This window comes from Pleurodeles waltl, chromosome 2_2 (assembly GCF_031143425.1).
Source record: "Pleurodeles waltl isolate 20211129_DDA chromosome 2_2, aPleWal1.hap1.20221129, whole genome shotgun sequence".
In the NCBI taxonomy this organism is placed as follows: domain Eukaryota; kingdom Metazoa; phylum Chordata; class Amphibia; order Caudata; family Salamandridae; genus Pleurodeles; species Pleurodeles waltl.
The window spans coordinates 768,226,596-768,241,423 of record NC_090439.1 but is presented as its reverse complement, the minus strand read 5'-3'; positions in this window follow the sequence as shown (position 1 = coordinate 768,241,423).

Below are 14,828 nucleotides of genomic sequence, written 5' to 3'. Positions count from 1 at the left end.
CCCTGGTTCACCACTAGTTGCAAACCCCAATAGTAATGTTACACCTGCTGAATTAATTCATTCTGGTATTGAAGGAAATACCATTAGACTGACTGTCAGGGAGATCCCATGAGGTTCCAGCAAGTGCACCAACTTCAAAAAGTCTAGATAAAGGGAAAGGCACTCCATTCCACCCTCTCTGTTACTCTACCACATAGAAGTGGTATGTTTCATCAGGACTTGGAATGGCCTGTCCTTGATGGAAGGCAGAAAAGCCTTGCGGGTCCCCGGTAGATAGAGGGCTACTCTAAAACATTGATGAGATGGCACTGCTTCCTCAGAGAGCAGCAGCCCCTGATCTCCACATTGTCCAGATGACTGCCCCAGTTCAGATATATCACCTCCATCACCACTCTAAGCTCTGGCTGGGGTAAAGTGAATAGTCATCTGCACGTCATGTGCCCATTTTTCACCACAGATCCTGGGATGGTTCATCCAAAATGTGCTCAGCCCATTGAAGGTGAATGTTCCCCTGAATAATATGCTTGTGACAACAGGTGTGAGGCACCAGCAGAATGCACAAAGCCGGGAGCTAAGGAAGCCTCAGAACCACTACGACAAGAACACGTGCTGGCTCCTGAAATATTTTGATCATATCCTGAATGCCTCACACTCACTGGGAAGGAGGAAAGGTCTATGATGCCACCATGTCCAGGATGGTCCCTATAAAGGTAATCCTCCACACAAGCTGAAGGTGAGATTTCAGTTCAATGATTGAGGACCTCAGAATGGACAGCAATGAACCCATCAGCTGAACTTGGTCTAAGACTACCTGAGGTGAGAGGATGAGGCAAGGTCAAAGAACAGTGAATTGAGAATGTTCTGATCCCACCACAAAGCACTGCATGTGAGGCTGTAGGATAGACACATGGAAGACCTGATCTTGCAAGTTGGATGACCCCATCCGTCTCTCGGGTCCAAGGCCAACAGGACCTAGGCCTGTGTAATCATTTTGAACTTCACTTTCCTGCAAAAGGTGTTCCAAACCTTAGATCTAATATCAGCATCAGTCCCCCATAGTTCTTAGAGACTAAGGAGCATTAGATCTAGCACTCCATGCCCTTCTACATCTCTGGCACCACCTTGATCATGCCCTTGGTAAGCAACATTTATTCCTCCTTGAGAGATTATCAGTGTAAACCACTGACATTTAGATACAAACTGGGGCAATCCAAGAAGGGGTAGTAAAAAAAGAGAGGGTATTTGCAAACTAAACAATCTGAATGACCAAGTGGTCAATATTAATCGTGTGCCAGCTGGAATGGCATTAACAAATCCCGCCCCTTGCCTGTCATGGATTGCAGTTAGTGGGAACTAATGCAGCTTAGTTGTGTTGACAGCAGGCTAAGAGGGGTGGCCTCTATTACAGTCCTAGTCCCCTACAAACACTTGAGCTTTGGAGTTACAAAAGGGCAGGACTGATTACTAGACAGGTTGCAAGAGATGCCTCTGGTGGTAGGCAAGGACCCTTAAGTATACTTGAAATTTCCAACACCACTGGTGGAATTGGTGTGTGAGAAACGTAGTCCAGAGAGCAAGTGATAGAGCTGCTATCTGTCAGGAAATCCAAAGTTTGGTGTTTTAAACTTAGTAGCCGGATCATCAGGCAGTGTAGGTGGCAGAGAAGCCCTGCAGACTATTGAATATGGTGGAAGAGTGTTAGTGGCTGTGGTCCCTGGTCATGATTTGGAAACCGAATCGTGTCCAACCATAAAGGGCGGGACTTATGGATTATGAAGGGTAGGGAGAGATCTAAGACTTGTTGTGGAGCACATTGGGTACACTGGGCATCTGGCAACATATTAGTGCTCTGTGGCTATCTCACAGCTGATCAGTTAGATGAATGCTTCACATCCAGAGTACTTTTATTGTTTTTCCCCTTATCAGCTCCTCTAGTTGTTTAGTGTTTGGCTAGGAGTTTGTCTGGTGTTCCATTATTTTTTCTTCTCCAAGTCCGTGCTGTTTGGTCTGCAATTTGGAGTTTCTCTTTTTACTAGTATTTTTTTAGGTTCCTGCTATTCCCTTCCATTACAAACATTGCTCTACTCCACAAACCAGCGTCTGGTTTAGGTGTGCTGTCGCCTCTTCCCAGTTAGTTAGTGAGCTTCCTCTTTAAGCACTTGCTATTGCATCAATGCCATATTTTAGAATACATTTTTACTTATCAACCTATTTTATTTCCCATACACATTTACTCCAGTAGTCCAGCGACAGACATGAATCGTGCTCTGCTCATGCTTCATATCACTACCACGCTCAGTTGATTTCCCTGCATGTTCTCTTATTTTCGGTCACTTCCCCTAGTCACTCTAGTGAAGTTCCTCTGCTCCTTATACTTACTCCAGTGTTAGAGGAAGGTTAAAGAAATATAGGATGTAGGGGGAATTAGCAGCAAACTTAGCTTCTAATGGTTCCTGCATTATTTTTGATGTGCTTTGGTGCTGAATCTGCCTTTTTGTAAAACACCGTGACTGCATGAAAGGGCAAGCACATGAGAGAAGTGTGCACATCCCCAGTAAACCTTATAGCACATGCCTAAGCCCTGAACATTATCATAACATTGGTGCTCAAGCAACTCAGTCTGTAGTGTCCAGGCTGGATCTCAAAATATACTATGCCACATCCCACCTATCCTACACAGTCTAGGCAAATGAGTTCCTGAAATACTTGATCTGGGTGTGAATGCCTTACTCTCCATATCTCAGAGGACATAAGTGTAGTGACCCCAAGACACACAGGATCCATTAATTTGAGCAGCAAGCTAGCCAAAAAGTAGATTCTTTTGCCAGTGTGTCAATTTCCAGGGACCACCTGTCCAGTGATGCAATGGCAATGTGTTCATATTAACCTATTTGTAGAGGCTAGTGTTAACGCAAATGTCTTATTTAGAAATTATTAATGAATGTTTATGCATTTTGAATAACGAAAATTGTAGAAAATGACTAGGAGAGTGACTACCAAGATTCACAAATTATATTAAAAGAACGACTAGCATATGTGAAATATTGAAAATGTATTAGAATAATGTAGTAGTATGTCAAATTGAGAGATATATCTTATGTTTTGCATTATATTGTAGAGCTTAATTAGCCAAAATTGTGGCCTAGTTTTGTCAGGCCTCGTGCAGAAGCTGAATATCAACGAAGCTGACAAATCAGACTAACCGTGAACTGCTTATTGTTAATTAAATTTGCTTAGCTGAAACCTTTGCATGAACTGACAGACAGGAAATGATGGGACTCGAATGTATCAACTACTGTGTAAAGCGCTCAGAGCGTACTTTCCAAGGACTCATACAATAGACACACTGACTGGAGAAGAAGATGCAACATTTTCGATACCTGACAAGCCGGATGATGAGGAACTCGCAAAGTGAACTAATCAACAATCTGAGAACTGTGTAATATTAGAATTCAGAGATTTGAATTATAAAAATTATTGGACAGGGCAAAATCGTGTGATTAATTGATCAATTAGGAATTAGGAGATAGTCTGGGTGACTTTGATATAACAACGTGACAGAGGGAAGAGAGTTCAGAGAAGCTAGGTGCGTATGTAGAGAAGACCTTGTTCCTAAATTGATGCAAGAGCGAAGAAGATTTGAGATTCTGTCATTGGGCCCATGCTCTTGACAGCCTGATGTGATGCTGATCGATTGATGACCTGAGGACAAAGACTGACATGTTGCTGATCTATACCAAGGATAGGTAGATATGACAATGTGACTGAATTGAACTTTTGTGCCTTTTCTTTCTAGGTACCAACTGCGCTGTTTAATAGTTTTTTTCCTAGCTAGCGTTTTTCCGAATGCATGTTCTAAACTGTCTTCACATGAAGTCCCACATGCTGATGCTAATCTGGGTTAAGTGAGGTTCTTACCTCATGACATTGACAAACACAGAGACAAATGACTGACGAACTGATTTGCTGAACTCTGCTACTTATGTTGACTTATTGCTTCCCGATTCGATTATTGACTTATGCCACTGCTTTAAAATGTACTCTGATGCAAGTTTTGATTAGGCTATGTTTTTGGCGCCTTCTAATGAATTAATATGGATCTGTTGACTTGAATAAAGTTGAATTAATTTTCATGAATTAGTATTGTAACTAATAGGGAACAAAACCACTAAAAGGTATAGTGAGTTGTGGGTATTTGTGACTGGGAGGTCATGGGGTGTTATGTTTCCGATTCATTGATGATGATGACTAATGTTAATTGAATTCCGTATTAATCATTAGTGTGACTGCCATTAGTCTAGCTAGGATACTCCATGCGAATCAAAAGGTTAATCGACCAATACGCGTCCCTTTGTAAGTTTACTTACTAAGGACCAGGTGTGCTAGCAGTTTTTGGTGGCAGCTTGATGGTTAGTTTCCTTGGATAACTAGTTAGGTGGTTATGGTAGTAGTTTATGGTTGGTTAGTTATTCATTATTGATATTTGGATTTTGTTTTCTGAAATGGCAATTGTAGCAAAGATGATGTCCCCTTAAGCTTAGAAATTACTTGGATCCTACAAGTAGAGTTGGGTATGTTCTTGGCGTTTTAGTGATGGTGTGAAAGTGATAGGTTGCGCTTGCACAGCTTATGCTATTAGCAAGTGAATTGTGATGAATATATGGGAAGTAGGGACTCAGCGTACTCCAGTTGAAGTTTAGTGGGAGTGTGTGTACTCCACAGTATGAAAGTAGGGAAGTTGTCGAACTTCATAGGTGTGTGTCGCTTTGTGCTAAAAAATTGTCCACATGGTTGTTGTTGATATACGGACCCTGCGTGGTCTAAGACTCCGGAATATATTGACAAGTGTAGGAGACACTTGGTTATATGTTGCAATCTGGCTGGTTCAGTAGATTGATCGGGCATGGTCAGCAAGTCGGTGTGTAAGTTATATGAGTAAGATCAATTTTTCGACTGAGATTTGGCGAGTCCTATGTGCACCAGGACAGACCCATTGATCAGTTGAGAGTAAAATTTGTGGGTCGAATTTTACTTGCAAATGTGGGAGACTGAGAAAGAGGAATAGCTGTATGAGCGAAAGGGCCATCAGTGAAAATCCATAAGGTCTCTGAAGTGATTGTGTTACCGTCCAGTAGTAAACCAGCAGATTTATTTTGGTTATTGGTTTGGTTAGTGCTCGCAATAATTTGCATTCCTTTGTGTGAATTGAAGTTTAGGAGGACGAGCCGCAAGACGTTGTCAGCCGCAGTGTGTATGAGTGTGACGTCATTGAAGCTGCGGTGGAATATGTTGGTTAGGGAAAAGGGTCGCGCACGGATTGGCAGCCATCTGTGGGAGGCAATTGGTTGAGAACGCAGGTGAAGGGAATCTTGGGAGTAAAAGTAATTTCCTGATTTGATTTGAATACATAAAAAGCAGAGAAGATTAAGTTTTTCAAAGCGTTTAGAAATGCCATGAAGGGTGAAACATACATTAAGGCATCTGTAGGGGAGCCTACCCCACTGGAGGGTTCTCCGGCTTATATTGTGATGGAGGAGCGAGGTGTCGCGCCATGTCTGTGTTTAAAGCAATGGTGCAAATAGACAGAGAAAAAAGGAGCTGTAGCATTTCCAGAACATGGAACGTTTAATTTGAGAATTTTGGATCAATTGCAGATGACGTTATATGAGACAAAGCCCCTTCCGAGACCAGCACAGTTTGAGGCTTTAGCAGTTTGGGAGCTCATAGCGAGACAACAGCAGGATATAAAGATTCAAAGGAGATTAAGAAAGGTGGAAAAGACTCTAGCTGAAGCGAGATGGGACTGGGAACAGAAGAAGTGGAGAGCTGTGACATTGCAGGATGTTAAGTTGTTTCCTGCTATCAAAGAGGAAGCTGAGGCAGAAGGGAAAGAGGAGAGTAGCAAAAGTGATAAGAGTTCATCGGGGAGTATAAAGGAGGAAAAGACCTATCTAGAAGAAGAAGACTCAGATGTTGAGGATCTTATTACTCAGGTGTTGAGGGAGGTCTGAGTACAAGTTCTGCTCCGAATGCCCCAGCACAAGTGTCAGGGACAGTAAGACCAGTGCAGACCGACAACGGACAGGTACAAGGGGTAGTACTGAGTACTCCTAATGCATTATCAGCTTCGGTGGTCCAAGCGCAGATGCATCTGCCACCGATAGAGAATTTATCCTGAAGTACCGATTCTTGAGATAACCTCAAATTTAGTGGTACCTACAGAACAAGTGGTTCCAAGACCAATACTGGTACAGACTGAGGCAACTCCGATACTGATGCCCCAAGCTCAGCCACAGGGTATGCCAAGGTTTACACCAATGACAGGGACATAGTCAGGTGTGACTCCAGTGATGAATCAGAGTATGGAAGCAGCCCTTCCACAGAATATGGGTGCTAGAGCAGCCCCAGATGCAATATCGATGCCAATTACTGTTGGTCCAGCGGTACCATTGCTTGCGCAGCAGAAATCAATCACTGGAGAACAGGGTGAAATGTCACAAAGCCTTGTGAGGATGGGGGTGAGAGTACACGTGCAGGTAATTTCTTCTACGGGTCAGACTTTTGATGGATCCAGGCCACTGATGGATTTCAGTCTATTAGTCGTGCTTCCCGATGCGGTAAATGGTCCGAGTGCAAGTCAGAGCTTGAAGCTCTTGACACCGCAACCTCCAGGTGCAGTGGCGCAGCAGGTGCCATCACCAAATGTAAGTAACATTACGTTACAAGGATTGACAGCACAACAGCTTAATGAGTGGTTAGACTCCACAGAATATGTCCAAGAGTGAAGAGCAGATTGATCGCGTTATGTTGAGTACAGAAATAACGGAACGAGTTGAAGGGACAGTGGGAGTGAATAGGTTGGAATCCTATACAGAAGATGAGCTGAGATACTTATGCCCAAGAATTACGAGAGAGGTGGGCCGGATACATCAGAGATTGGCAGATTTAGCAGAAAAGCATGATGTTGAAATTGGAAAGACAAAACATTTGAAACAAAGTTACAGGTTAGATTTTGAGGCAAAGTATTTTAAACACATGAGGTCAGCTGGAATGAAAGCGCATCTTAAAGAACTATTGCAAAGTGCTCAGATATGGGGAGCATTGGAAAAGTGAGAAGGTAGATGGGCAAAGAAGAAGGATAAACGGAAACAGGATTCACAAGAAGGGTCTGAAAGTGTTCAGAAAGAAAAGGATCTGGTAAATATTTTACCAATGAGGGAGATTCCAGGTGGGCAGTTCGTTCACGTTCCTTGGCACAGTAGTGATATTCTGTCATTCACAAATGATTATCCAAAGCTGAGGGAGAAACCGTTTGAATGGTACCAGCAGACAGATAGATTTGTGAAGCTTTCAAAATGTCTGTGGGAAGACTTGAATACTCTGTTGGAGATAGTGGTTCCAGCTGATTTATGGGTGGAATGCAAAAGAGCTCTAGATTGGCCAACAAGTGAACCAGAAAGGGGTAAGACTACAGGTGCACCATCACCCAAAGCAATGAAGCATTAATATGAGGTGATTAAATTCCTGAAGACAAGAATTTTGCCTAAAAATCTTGATTGGCACAGAATTGACAGGACATTGCAGGAGGTAAAGGAGTTGATATATGTGTACTATGAGAGGTTGTTGAAAGCATTCAAGGAATACAGTGGCAAGGAAGCGATCGAGCCGAAAGACATGTTACACTTTGTGTTCAGGTTTGTGGAGGGATTGAGACCTGAAATAGGTCAGATGATTAAGAGTCACTTGATTTGCTGGCAAGCGAAGCCGATAGATGAGGTGTTGCAAAGCTACTGTAGTGATGAGATTGACTTGAAACAGAAAAAGCTGAAGGAGAAAGCAATGGTAATGCAGATTAAGGCAGCACAAACAGGAGTACAAGGGACTTTTGTTCAGCAGATAGCACAGCAGCAGGGAACTGTCATGTTCCAGCCTCAGATGAAAGGTAGGGGTTGTGGAGTCAATATGAATCGTGCTCCGAATTTGAGTACGGTAGTGGTTCAAAATGATGTGCAAGGGATGAAGAAGATGTTACTGTGTCATCTTTGTGGAAACGTGGGACACTGGAAGCGGGAGTGTCCGATGATGGTGCAGGATGATGTTGTTCAGCAAAGTGGTGATGAATATACATTTCAAAATGTGAAAGTCCCAAGAATGAGAGGACTTCATCCACATTTTCAGAATAACATGAATCAAGTGCAGAATTTTCAACCCATGCAACAGGTGCAAATGCCTCGTGCACGAATGACACAGTTACAACCAGTGCAGCAGCAGGTTCCCATGGTACCTAGACAGCAAATGCAAATACCTCAAGCCCCGATGGAGCAGCAAAAGGTGGTGCTTACTCAACAGGTCACGGGTCAGAGACAAGACAGAAGTAGTAACACTGTGCATCAATTTGCATTACATAGTGAGAGTCAAATAAACGGTGACTGGTTGACTGATAGTTCGATTGAGGAGCCATGCATGCTTTCAGCGTCCCTAGAGATAGATCAGAGAGGACCTTTCGTGAAGGAAAAAGTGATGGGTCATAAGGTATCATTTTTGGTGGACACAGGAGCTACACGTTCCACAGTGAGGAGTGTAGAAGTTCCGAATTTACCTCTTTCAGGGAGAACAGTTCAGGTTGTGGGGGTAGCAAATAAGCATCTGTCAAACCCGAATACAGATCCAGTACAAGTTGAGATTGGCAACTTCCAGGGACTGCATAAGTTTGTATTCTGCGATTCCAGTCCAGTATCCCTATTGGGAAGGGACTTATTATGCAAGACTAAATGTTTGATCTCTTGCTCAACTGCTGGGATAGAGATCCAGACAAATAGTGACGATGAAGAAGAACTAATTCAGGAAAAGGAAAATGACAGTACCACTGAAGAGTACCCATTGATTGAGCTTTTCCAATGTTCACGGTAAAGGAGCTTCATTCGGATTTGCAGGGAACGGTACAAGAAAATGTGTGGGATCTAACGGGCAAAGAAGTGGGTTTGATTAAGGGAGTGAGACCAATTAAGGTTACCTTGAAACCGAATGTAGTGTTCCCACAGCTTCCACAATACAACATGCCACAAGATGTCTTGATGAAAGTAGCACAGATAAAAGGAGATTTTGTGAAGCAGGGAGTTTTGAAAGAAGTGCTAAGCAGCCCATGTAACTCACCAATAATGGGTTTGAAAAAGCTGTGTTGAAATGTGCGAATTCTGCAGGATTTGAGAAAGATAAATGACATAGGGGTCAAGTATTGTCCTGTGGTGCCAAATCCAGCAGTAATAATGTTCCAGATTCCATGTGATGCAGAATGGTTACCGTGGTTGACTTGTCACAAGCTTTCTTTTCTGTGCCTCTTCATGAGAATAGTCAGTTTCTCTTTAGTTTCAAATTTCTAGACAGAATCTACAGCTGGTGCAGGCTTCCTCAAGGGAACAAATCCTGAAAAAGAATCTGGAGTCATTGGAATTGCCATATCAATTGATTCTGGTACAATACATTGATGACTTGTTCATTGCCTCCAAAACAAGGGACAAGTGTAATTACGACTCGATTGCCCTATTGAATCATTTGGGAAAATTCGGCCATAAAGTGTCACCATTGAAATTGCAGTACAGTCAGAAGTTAGTGAAATATTTGGGTCACCAAATTGAGAAAGGGTCAAGGAGAATTTCCAGAGAAAGGATTACGATGATATTGCAGAGAAGTCCCCCGACTTCACAGAGAGATGTCAGGATGTTTCTGGGAATGGTAGGCTGTCGTCGTCAATGGATTCCAAATTTTGCTAAGATTTTAAAACCATTGCAATAACTGACACATAAAGATGTTACTGACCCCATAACATTAGACCACGACCAGATGAAAGCGTCCACTGATTTGAGAGAGAGTTTGTGCAGAGCTCCAGCGTTGGGTATGCCTGATTACACAAAGCCATTCACATTGTTTTGTCATGAATGTGATGATTGTTCTCTGTCTGTCTTGACACAGGTCCATGGAGGTGCTTATCGCCCAGTGGCCTATTTTTCAGCTACCTTGGACCCAGTTGCAGCAGCCTTACCCGGATGTTTGCGTGCAGTTGTTGTAGTAGGTCAAAGCCTTTCACAATGTGAGGGAGTAGTGATGGGATATCCCCTGAAGGTAATGGTCCCTCACTCAGTTGAGATTTTACTGACAAGAACGAAAACACAGTATTTGACTGGTGCCAGACTAACAAGGTATGAGACGAGCATCTTAGGTGCTCAGAATGTAACATTGAACAGGTGAACAGTGCTGAACCCGGCAACCTTACTTACAAGCGATACCGCTGAAATTGAAAAGGAAGAAGACATTGAGCATGATTCGCTCGAGGTAACTAAGTTGTGCACAAAACCATGACCTGACATCAGAGATCCTCGATTCGAAGAAAATTATCAAATTGTTTTTGTTGATGGTTCATGTCTCAGTGGTGGTACAGGGACATTGAGAGCTCGTTTTGCCGTGTGTACAATTACAGGTACTTTAGAAGCTTCTTGGCTTCGAGGCATATATTGTGCACAAGTGGCAGAGCTGGTTGCTCTTACGAGAGTGTGCCATGTATCTGCAAGATTAAGAGTCACTATCTATACAGACAGTAAATACGGATTTGGAATTGTTCAGGATTTTGGACAATTGTTGCCACAAAGAGGTTTCCTGACCTCTACGGGTTCATCAGAGAGAAATGGCGAAAGAATAAAAGAATTGTTGAATGCAATACAATTGCCTGAAGAAATTGCCATGGTAAAATGCAGTGCACATCTAAAGTCAAAGGATTACATATCACTGAGAAATGGATATGCGGATCAAGTCGCAAAGTTTTGCGCATTGAACTGTATATCGTTCAAGGACAAGTGGGAACTGATGTCAGAGGAAGATGTCACATGTACCGGTTATGCATTAAAAGTGATTGACACAATGGAAGAATTTAAAAATGTGCAGAGTAATGTTGATAAGGAGGTTTGAGGAAAGGAGATAATTGGCCTGAGTCACAAGTAGAGAAAAGAAAGGAAGTAGTCATAAACAAAACATAAAGGAAGAAGTAGATACCACGAGAATAGAAGAGTTAAGTGAAGGAGAGTTAAGTGGTAACCGAAAGTTGAAGAGAAAGGGAATTGCAAGTCGAAGATACGCGGGTCCTGAATGGGCATATGCAGCTACAAACAAATGGCAGCAGGAGTTTATGTCTTTTTGTTTTGATACAGAGGTTCCGAGTCAGTATTTTGATATCACCTGAATGTGATCAAGGAGCTGAGCCATTGAACCAAGCTGAAAATAATTTTGAGAAAAGAGACTGTTGAATATATAAATGGAAAAGACATTGATAACCTGATTTGACATTAAAAACCAGATGCAACAGGCTTCTAATCGATATTGACAAGGATAAGGGTTCCTGGATGTGAAACTGAACTGTTGAAAGAAGAATATTTTTATTTTTGATTTTGCTGTATTTTCTGAAAGTTACTTTTGCTTTCTGATTCTTTACAGATCATGGCTGAGTTCAATAATCAAGTTAGGAATGCTACGCACTGTAAATATCTGAGTATTGGATTGGCAATTATGTGTGGGATTTTTTTTATTGTATTGATTGTGGGTATGTCTGTTCTTGATGCGAAAGGAGCCATCCATACTATGGCTCTTGAAACTACTACACTAACAGCTTTGCAGAAGTTTAAGTCAGGCGAGAAATATTTCCATGACTATACTAATGCTCAAGAAGAACTTTCTTCTAATGTCTTCGATCGGTTGTTGAGTGAGTATGTTGAGACGATCGATGCAAGGGACTGTCTCGTGGAAACGCAAATTCCTTCGTTGGTAGAGGAAGGAGTTACGTACCACAGCCTTCCACTAACTTACGGGATAAGTTGTAGTCTGCTACTAACAAGATTCTATGACCAGGAATACATACAGTATTTTTACTCTAATTACGACGCAGTGTTTTCTTTTGTTCCTATTATTAGATATCTGAGTAGAGTAGCTAAGGATCATGATATAGTATTGGTTAGAAGATTCTTTGAGCCGACACTAACGTTTGGAACGGCATATGCATAAGAACAATCTCACATGCTTGCTTACACCTTTAGAGAAAAGCTTCATAGGGCATACTGATGATAGGAGAAAAGCATTAAAGGAAAAATTAGAAAACGGCTTAAAGAAAAGGACTTACAAGAATGATTATGCTTAGACTGCCATTAAGACGCAAGGGAAATTATCTTTAGATGCATTACATGTAGCGAAGCTTTGTATATATAGGCCAAAATCATGCACTGACACTTTATTTGTGGATATGAGTGAATGTAGGCATGAGTTTTTGTTTCAGAGTAAATGGACATTTATGTTGAATGGTCAGGACCCTGCGATTCCAGGTATATACTATATTTGTGGACTTAATGCTCATTACTCTCTTCCAAGAGTATTCCCAAAGATTTACCAGATAGAAGACTTGAAAAAGTTTCAGAAATTGACTGAATTACATCATAAAAGACAGAGGAGGGAATCCTCTTCTGCAATAGTGGGAGATATATTTGGTGCAGTGATTTCTTCATTGGGAGTCATCCTGAATTCGATCAAGATTCGAAAGTTGTCTACTATTGTGGACAACATGCTGACAAATTTTACAGGGGCAATACTCTTGATAGATACTGAATTGGCTGTGGATAAAGCTGTGACTCTTCAAAATCATCTCGCTTTAGACATCCATATAGCGAAGGACAGCGGAGTCTGTAAAATGATTAACTCTAGGCATTGCTGTTTATATATCCCTAACAATAGTAAGGAGATAAGAGACTTAGGGCCAGATGTAGCAAGGTCTGAATTTGCGATTCGGAAATTGCAAGTCGGTGCGACTCACAATTTCCGAATCGCAAATTCGGATGCAGAACGGTGTCTCAGACACCGTCTGCGACTCGCTATGGGGTCGTAAAGACCCACCTCATAAATATTAATGAGGTGGGTCGCATTTTGCGACCCCATAGCGAGTCCCTGCACTCACAGGGATGGTGGCCTGCTGAAGTCAGCAGACCTCCATGTCTGTTACTGCTTTTTCAATAAAGCTGTTTTTTTATTTATTTTGCAGCCCGTTTTCCTTAAAGGAAAACGAGTTGCAAAATAAAAAAAATAACGAAACCATTTGGTTTCATTTTTCCAGTGTAGGCAGTGGTCCATTGGACCACTGCCTGCTCTGAAAAAACCTTTTTGCCCACATTCACAAAGGGGAAGGGGTCCCATTGGGACCCCTTCCCTTTTGCGTATTAGTTACCACCAGTGTGACACTGGTGGTAACTGTGAATTGCTTTGTGACCCCTTCCTATTTGCGAGTCGCATTCACAATTTGCAAGTCGGTACCGACTCGCAAATTGTGAATGTGCATCGCAGAAGGCTGTTTGCATGGCGCAAATTGCGATTTTTGCAGTTTGCACCATGCAAACGGCTTCCTACATCTGGCCCTTACTTACTAACCTGATTAACTCAAGTAGTGATTTGAAGGAATTGAAAGAACCAGGTGTGTGGGAAAAAGTAGGGAAAGGATTTGCTTCAGTGGGGAATTGCTTAGTAACATTTGGAATGGGGTATTTCTAAAAATCATACAGGGAATATTGATTGTAATTGCTTGCATATTAGGAATATGGGGATTATGTAAATTGTGTAAAAAGATTCAATTGAAAAGTTCTTAAAATTGTCAGAGGCGGGAAGAACGAAATAGAGAAAGAATCTAATGCGAAAATTCGAGGAGAAGGCAAAATGCTGAAATAACAGAATTGTGAATGATAAAAGGAAAATGTTGTGTGATTACATATTTAGTCACCAGAGGAGGGATTGTTAAAGCAGATGTCTTAATTAGAAATTATTAATGAATGTTTATGCATTTTGAATAACGACAATTTGTAGAAAATGACTAATATAGAAAAATAATGTGCACTTTTGAAATTATGACCTAAGAGAGTGACTACCAAGATTCACAAATTATATTAAAAGAACGACTAGCAAATGTGAAATATTGAAAATGAATTAGAATAACGTAGTAATATGTAATACTGAGAGATATAACTTATGTTTTGCATTATGTTGTAGAGCTTAATTTAGCCAAAGTTGTGGCATTGTTTTGCCAGGCCTCGTGCAGAAGCTGAATATTAACGAAGCCGACAAATCAGACTAACCGTGAACTGCTTATTGTTAATAAAATTTGCTTAGCTGAAACCTTTGCATGAACCGACGGACAGGAGACGATGGGACTAGAATGTATCAACTACTGTGTAAAACACTCACAGCGTACTTTCCCAGGATTCGAACAATAGAGACACTGACTGGAGAAGAAGATGCAACATTTTCGATACCTGACGAGCCGGATGATGAGGACATCCCAAAGTGAAACAATCAACAATCTGAGAACTATGTAATATTAGAATTCAGAGATTTGAATTATAAAAATGATTGGACAGGGTAAAATCGTGTGATGAATTGACCAATTAGGAATTGGGGGATAGTCTGGGTGACTTTGATATAACAACATGACAGAGGGAAGAGAGTTCAGAGAAGCTAGGTGTGGATGTAGAGAAGACCTTATTCCGAAATTGATGCATGAGCGAAGAAGATTTGAGATTCTGTCATTGGGCTCATGCTCTTGAGAGCCTGATGTGATGATGATTGATTGATGACCTGAGGACGAAGACTGACTTGTTGCCGAGGATAGGTAGATATGACAATGCGGCTGAATTTTACTTTTGTGCCTTTTCTTTCTAGGTACCAACTGTGCTGTTTAATCGTTTTTTTCTTAGCTAGCGGTTTTCCAAGTTCATGTTCTAAACTGTTTTCACATGAAGTCCCACACGCTGATG